Raw genomic sequence first — 7,663 nt, 5'->3', positions numbered from 1 at the left:
TCACCAGTGGGCGCAACGCTGCAGCAGAGAGATGCCGGGGCTGTGACTGAGGGAGAGGAGAGGGGGTGCGAGGAACAGCAAGGAGGGGCGCTCCCTAGCCTAACTGTGACAGTTGTTGAAAGTGCCCCATTCTGAAAGAGGTCAGAGTGTCTCGATGCCATCACCCTTGATCCCCAAATCACTTTCATCAGACCTGGACAGGGAACCACCGAGAGCATTTATGGAGTCCTCACCATATACAGTTCTCACCTGCCTGTGGTTCCTTTGTTTCCTTGAGTAACCTCCCCCTATCAGACTTCCCTGGTGGCGCAGTGGGTAAGAATCTGCCTGCCAATGCAAGGGACAAGGCTTTGATCCCTGGTCCAGGAGGATTTCACATGCTGCGGAGCAATTAAGCCTGCGTGCCACAACTAACGCACCCCTGTGCTGCAACTACGGAAAGCCCTCGCACCTAGATCCTGTGCTCCGCAACAAGAAAAGCCACCACAATGAGAGGCCTGTGCACTGCAGCTAGAGAGTAGCCCTCACTCTCCACAAGCAGAGAAAGCCCGCGTGCAGCAACGAAGACTCAGCACAGCTGAAAATAAATAAATAACAGATAAATATAGCAGTGTGCACGTCAAAATAAAATTTTAAAAATGTCCCCCACCCCCAAAACATGATGAATCCTGCTTATGTGGTAAAATGATGCTACTGATGACAGCTGGGGAGAAAGAGAGAGTTACCTGGTGGGCTTGAGGACAGGGCAAGGCGTTAGTCTGGGTCACAGAAAAGCCACCAAGTGGACAAACCACAGTTGAAAGGGCACTAAGAGTCAGATATATTTCTTGAGTCCACAGCAGGGGTCTTTGGGGGCACAGCCCAGTTCAGCCTGTAACAGCAGTTTGTTTAGCATGTCTCCAGACACCAGGCTGTCCCCACCACCACTGCCCAGAACAAACCGCCATCTCAGAACTGCACGCCTGCTGACCCTTTCCTCACACCACCCCGCCCCACTTTGGGCTCATCAGGCAAACTGAGGCAATATGCTAGCGGAAGGGTCCTCAGTGCGGTCCTGGCTTCTAGCCCCCTAGGTTTTGACATCAATGTGCGGTGTGACTGCCTCTCTGGGCTCTGCCCCTCACCTGTGAAGCCAGGAAACACGGGGAGGTTCAGAGCACAGACTCCAGACCCGAAGCTCCAGACTCCTAGGTTTTGATTCCCAGCTCGTCCCCCGGCAGTTACGTGAGCCTGGTGGTAAGCTTAGTGATGGAGGGCAGGGGCAAGGGCACATTCTTCATCATTTACGCCTTCATACACTTAAAATTTTGAAATATGCAAATATATTACCTACCGAGGAAAATAAAATTTTTAAATCCAGATGACACTCATTGGAAGTTCCCTGGTGGTCTGGAGGTTAGGATTCTGTACTTTCACTGCTATGGCCCAGATTTAATGCCCTGGTTGGGGAACTGAGACCCTGCAAGCTGCATGCCATGGCCAAAATTTAAAAAATAAAATTAAAAAGATGAGATTTCATTCGACCTAGAGATGTCTTTGCTGGTCCTCACCCACTGAACCTCTGCTGGGTTGCCTCTGTGAAGCCACTTTCCTCAACATCTGATAACATGCAAAACTTTCCCTCTTGACCTCATCTTCACCTATTCAAGGCCAGGCCTGTCTCACCCAAAGGTCCCATTGCTGTATTTCCCCACAAAAGAACCACTTCCTCAAGATGAAACATAGTACATTCCTCGAAAGCAGAAAAAGTAGCTGTAGCTTCTATATTCAGTGGCCCTTTTATTTTTCTGCCAGGTCTGTTTCCACATCAGCCTCCCATCTGGACTGTGAGTTTCTTGGGGGCAGAAACCTGTCTTATTCATCCTCTGTCTCCAGCCTCATGTGTCCAGGGGATTCACAGCATCCTAAGGGCAGGAACTCCAACTTAACACATCTGTTCCTCCGTCAATGCCTGGCACAGGACGGCTCAGACCTCACACAGAGAGCACAGCAAGGAAATGTCTGTCAGATTGAATTGGTCTAGTGAGGTAAGTGTGTGGACGTGAATGACAAACAGGGAGGGTGCAAAACGGGCCAGATCTGGAACAGGAAGGCAGCGGCTGTGTAATAAGCACAGCTCATGTGAACTGAGCATTTTACGACATGCCAGGTGCTCCTCTAACAGCTTTTCATGCATTAACTCACTTAATCGCCACCACAACCTTACCAACTACCAACAACCCTGTATTATCCCCATTGTGCAGATAAGGAAACTGAGGCACCCAGCCATGAAGGAACGTGCCCAACATCACAGCTAACAAGTGGCACAGCTGGGATTTGACCACCGTCTGAACCCACAGCATATGTCCCCAACTATTTAAATTGTCCCGAGGCTTCCCTGGTTGTCCAGTGGTTAGAAATCCACACTTCCACTACAGGAGACATGGGTTCAATCTCTAGTCAAGGAACAAAGATCCCAAATGCCTCACCATGCAGCCAAAAAATAAACAGCAAAAGCCAGAAAATCCATGTATTCAGCACCTTATAAATATTCAATAAAAATTAGCTATGGTAGAAGCATGATAAGGGCTTTCCAGGTGGCTCAGTGGTAAAGAACCCGCCTGCAATGTAGGAGAGGACGGGTTCGATCCCTGGGTCAAGAAGATCCCCTGAAGGAGGACATGACAACCCACTCCAGTATTCTTGCCTGGGAAATCCCATGCTCAGAGGAGCCTGGCGGGCTGCAGTCCATGGGGTTGCAAAAGAGTCAGACGTGACTGAAGCAACTGAGCACATACACAGAGACATGATAAATGGTTATTAATGAATACAAATTTAAAAATCATTAGGATAAATAAATAACCACAATTTTTATGCTCTCTAGAGAGAGGCTGGCCTGACCACCACACAAATGAGATGGAAAGGCTCAGCCCAGCAAGAGCGTGGTGTTGAGAGGTGGAGAAAAGGCCTTAGAGAACCTCCCTCTGCAGAAGTTTTTCCAGTGAAGGGAGGACCACTCTCAGTCTAGGCCTGCATGGAGGCCAGGGGCTGGATAATATCATCTTCCAAGGTGTTCACCCTCTTCTGATCCACACCTGAGCTGAGAGCCCTAAGGGCAGAAGCCTATGTCTGGAGGTCACTCAGTGCCTACTGCTTGGAACAGCCACCCATGCCAGAGGTTAAAAGTGAGAGCGTCAGTTCCTTCATACAAGGAGAGAGACAATGATCCATCTGACCCCTAATCGCTGCCTGGCAGACAGAGGCCCCGACAAGGCTTCCAGGAAGCGGGCAGGAGACAAGAAGCCTGGGCCTTCCAGCTCCCAGACTGCCAGCCCCAGCCCAGAGTCGCCTGACCCTTCCCACCAACTACCCATGCTCCCAAATGCGTCCCAGCCCATCAGCAGGGCCCACACCCTCCCGTGGTACAGCCACTCTCAGCTTTGATGTGTACCAGTAATTACACACCCCAAGAAATCTGTTCATTTTCCTCCCACAAGTTTTCCCTGGGCTCGTCACGCTGAAAGTCCCAAGTTAAGCACCAGAGATACTGGCCCACAAAGAAGTTGCCCATCCAGGGACTTCCCAGGCGGGCCGGTGGTTAAGACTCCACCCTTCCACTGCAGGGGACGTGGGTTCCATCCCTGGTCGGGGAACTAAGATCCCACGTGCTGCGTGGCCAAAATAAAATAAAGAACTTCTTCCGAAAAAAAATGAAAAAGTTACCCATCCAGTGGGGGAAACCGGTGGCGTTTATGTGCCTTGTTGAAAGGAAGCACACGCCCTCATCAGTTAGACGCTGAGAAGGAAGTACGTGAAGGATGCAGGAGTCAGTCAACGCTACTTAAAGGAGTTAATGTTTGAGCTGAACCTTGAAAGAAAATAATAAATGAGGTCGGGGGAGCAGGGGAGGGGATGGGCTTTCCAGGCAGCGCTGAGGCCATCTCATTTGTGTGGCGGCCAGGCCAGACTCTCTCTGGAGAGCATATGCTTTATACTGTGGGAGCCTGCGGGCCAGCTGGGGAGGGTAGGTCGTCTGGGGTGACTGGCTTGTGGAGCCCAAGACTAACATCTAGAGACAAGATGGAGAGGCGGGGGGAGCAGAGGGCTGGGAGCTGCTCGGGCCCCTGCAGCGTCCTGGGCTTATGCTGCTGGAGACAGAGAACCGTGGAGGGACTGTAAGCAAGGGCATGACAGGGTCTTCTTTCTGGCTTAGAAAGATCATTCTTTCAGGGAAAAAAAATAGTGATCCAAAGGGGGAACCCTTGACTGTCAACCTCATGATCTGCAGGCCCCTCCTGCCCTTCACACCAAGCAAGACTCTGTTGACGTGTGTTCGAACCACACTTCGCAGGCATGTGAAGGGCAGAGAAAGGAAAAGGGCCCCACACATGCCTGGTCTGGACACTGTCCTAGGCCCCAAAGGTGGCAAATGCCAGGCCCAGCTGGTCCCCGTTGCTATCGACCACATCTCCTGCAGCGGCTCAGAGGAGAACAGAGAGCCTTTCATGGGGCAGGAGAGACTGGAAAATAAGGTGAGGGGTTTAAGATAACAGTAAACACTTATTGAGTGCTTAGCATATACTGGGGACTGTCTCAAGGTTTTATATATGTCAGTTCTAGGAAGTAGGTTCTACGACTGTCATCGTTTTACAGAATGAAGCAAGTCCCACAGTATCTACCAAGGGCATTCAAATCCAGAGTCAGGCTCCTTTATTTATACTATAAATACGTACTGAGCACCTACTATGTGGATGGCACTGTCTGGACACTTAGTATGCAATGGTGGTAAATAACAAATTTCCAAATAGTCCATGTAGTCAGCAAGTCCTCCGTGCTACCTCCCTAGGGTGGGATGAACAGAAGCAAAGGTCAATCCTCCTACCTGGAGAGGATGCTCAGTGCCCCCAGGGCATCACTGGCCCAGTTGCCAAGGAGAAAGAACAGCCCCTCTGCCAAGAAGCTGGTGGCATCTGAGGCTCATGATCCCCTCTCTGATAGCCAGGCTACAGAACAGAGGACCCAGGGCTCAGGCCCTGCGGCACTCTCACCACTGGGCAGAGTGCCCCTCCCGTGGTCTCTCTGCTCTGTACCCAATCTCTTGGCAGCCACTGGGGAGGGGGAGGGGTGAGAAGGGTAAAGGGCAGTCTGCCAGACAGACTTTACAGGAGAAACAGAGAGAGAATTTCTCCTTCCCCAAGCCTGTTCCTGACCTTACAAGGATCTCTCTAAGGCTGGAAGTCACTCAGTCATGTCTGAGTCTCTATGACCCCATGGGCTATAGCCTACAAGGCTCCTCCATCCATGGGATTTTCCAGCCAAGAGTACTGGAGTGGGTTGCCATTTCCTTCTCCAGCTGATCTTCCCAACCCAGGGATCTAACCTGGGTCTCCTGAATTGCAGGCAGACGCTTTACCATCTGAGCCACCAGGGAAGCCCCTAAGGCTGGAAGCAGAGCCTATAGGCTGGAGGAAATGGCAGAACACTGGGGCAACTGCCTGGGTGGTCAGCGGCTACCTCTGCGATAGTGACTCAGCAGCAGCCTCTAAAGCCAAGACAAGGGCTTTGGTGTTGCAATCTTGCACCAGCTGCTCCAGGAAGACGGGCTAAGGGCCAGTGGTCTGGCCTCAAGGGTGTGGACGAGGGTAGTGGTGTGTATTGGAGGGATCTTTGGGGACTTTCTCAAATTCATAAGCCAAGGGCAAGAAAGACATTGTCTAGCTTATATTCCTGCTGCAGGCTTTACAGAGCTCCAGCCATGCCCTTCTTCCAACCTGTTCGTTTCTTCCTCCCCTCTCTCCAAGAAGCTCCCTGAAATGCTGCCTCCTCCAGGTAGCCTTCCTGAACTGTCAGGAGTTAATGCTCCTCACCTGCGTAGATTGACTCAAGGTTTCTCCAGTGTTTTCCTCCAACTGTCATCCAAGTCAGGGAGTATGGCAGGCCAATGCTTCCTGACACAATGGTCAAATTTCATTGACATCTAATCTTTTAGCTCCAAACATATGCGAGCTTTGCATTCTACTCCAGGATATAGCTATACATATCTGTTAGTATATATATTTAAATGTCTTAAGTTACTTATAAGGTGAATCATAATTTTTCTCCTAATATCTTCTAGGAAATTGATGCACCAAGAAGATACCCCATGTGTAAACTGTAACTTCGTAAACTGCCTGGGACTTCAGCACAAAAATATGAATTTCCTCCATTGCAGGACCAATGAGGCAATAAACTTCAGCTGGAAAGGCATGAGCACTTCTTGCTGACACAGAGGTATGGAGTCATGCAGTCCTTAGGGACAGCCAGACAGGTGGACAGCTGGAGTCCTCTCTGTGGTCGCCTCTGGTGACATAGAACAAATACATAGAACAAATATCCTGCTTCCCTGGTGGCTCAGAAGGTAAAGAATACACCTGCAATTCAGGAGACCCGGGTTCAATCCCTGGGTAGGGAAGATCCCCTGAAGAAGTATCCCACTCCAGTATTCTTGCCTGGAGAATCCCATGGACAGAGGAGGCTGGCAGGCTATAGTCCAAGGGGTCACAAAGAGTCAGAAACACAACTGAACGATTAATACTTCACCCTATGGATATCATGATGAGACCATGGTCAGAAAGAAGTTATCTAGAACAGTGGTTCTCAAACTTGAGTGTAAATTAGAATCTTCCAAGGACCTTGTAAGAGGAGCCTGGTGGGCTACAGTCCACAGGGTCTCAAAGAGTCACACTGGCTAGTGAAAGTGAAAGTGAGGTCGCTCAGTCGTGTCTGACTCTTTGCGACCCCGTGGACTGTGTCCCACCAGGCTCCTCCATCCATGGGATTCTCCAGGCAAGAGTGCTGGAGTGGGGTGCCATTTCCTTCTCCAAACTCTGACTAAGGACCTTGTAAAAGTCCCAGTGCTCAGGCCACAGCCCATACCAATTAGATCAGCAGCATCTCTGAGGATGAAATCCAGTTAAGGGTAGTTTTTAAGGCTCTCCCAAAGGATTCCAACACGGAGTGCGTTTGAGAAGCAGGGATCTGGGCCAGCCCCTTTCTAATGCAGATAGAGATGCTGAGATGTGAATGCCCAAAGTTATGAAGCTCAGCAGTGGCCAGACCTGTCTTTCAGTGCCCAAGGCAGATGTCCTTCTGATGTGCTCCTGCCCCCATCTTCCACGTTGCTGTGGAAACCAAGCCGGCCAACTGCTACTCCCAGAGGGACCTTGGAGTTCTTGGCTCAAGGCTGGCTCAGAGGAAGAGATCCAGGACAGGCTGAAAGAGTCTGCTCACCCCAGTGTGCCCCCACCAGGCAGGCCCTGAGGCTGGACACCTTAGGGCAGGGCCCCACACAGAAATCCTTTGGGCCAGACACCACCCTGGATTTAACGGGAGCTCAGGGAGATGGGGCGGTGGGTGGGGCTTGCATCAAGGACACCAAAGGGAGATGTGCTACAGCCTGGAGGTAGAGAAGATGATGTCCCTGGACCCGCCCTATGGGGCCCCAGTACACCCCACTCCCTCCATTCCCCACCCTGCTAATGACGAACTGACCCCTGCCCTCCATTTCACTGTCTTCACCCCCAGGGAGGTGACAAAAATGCCAGCAGCCTGTGGACTGTCAGCCGCTGTTTTTGTTCTGGAGTCTGGCTGGGCTTGATGGGTCCATCCCGGGCCCCACATGGCCCTGTATCCAGGCCATCCTCTT

General features: G+C 51.1%; 1 long non-coding RNA gene across 1 annotated transcript; it reads left to right on the top strand.

The window, feature by feature from the left end:
- Window positions 1-836: 836 nt before the first annotated feature.
- LOC114109665 (uncharacterized) lies at window positions 837-6,221 on the top strand. Its single transcript, XR_003586275.3, has 2 exons — window positions 837-2,027; window positions 6,095-6,221. It is a non-coding gene; the product is annotated as an uncharacterized LOC114109665 (long non-coding RNA).
- The last annotated feature ends 1,442 nt before the right edge of the window (window positions 6,222-7,663 follow it).

Source organism: Ovis aries, chromosome 20 (genome assembly GCF_016772045.2).
Source record: "Ovis aries strain OAR_USU_Benz2616 breed Rambouillet chromosome 20, ARS-UI_Ramb_v3.0, whole genome shotgun sequence".
Lineage (NCBI taxonomy): Eukaryota > Metazoa > Chordata > Mammalia > Artiodactyla > Bovidae > Ovis > Ovis aries.
The sequence above is the reverse complement of the archived record's forward strand: the minus strand, read 5'-3'. Positions and strand labels throughout refer to the sequence as shown.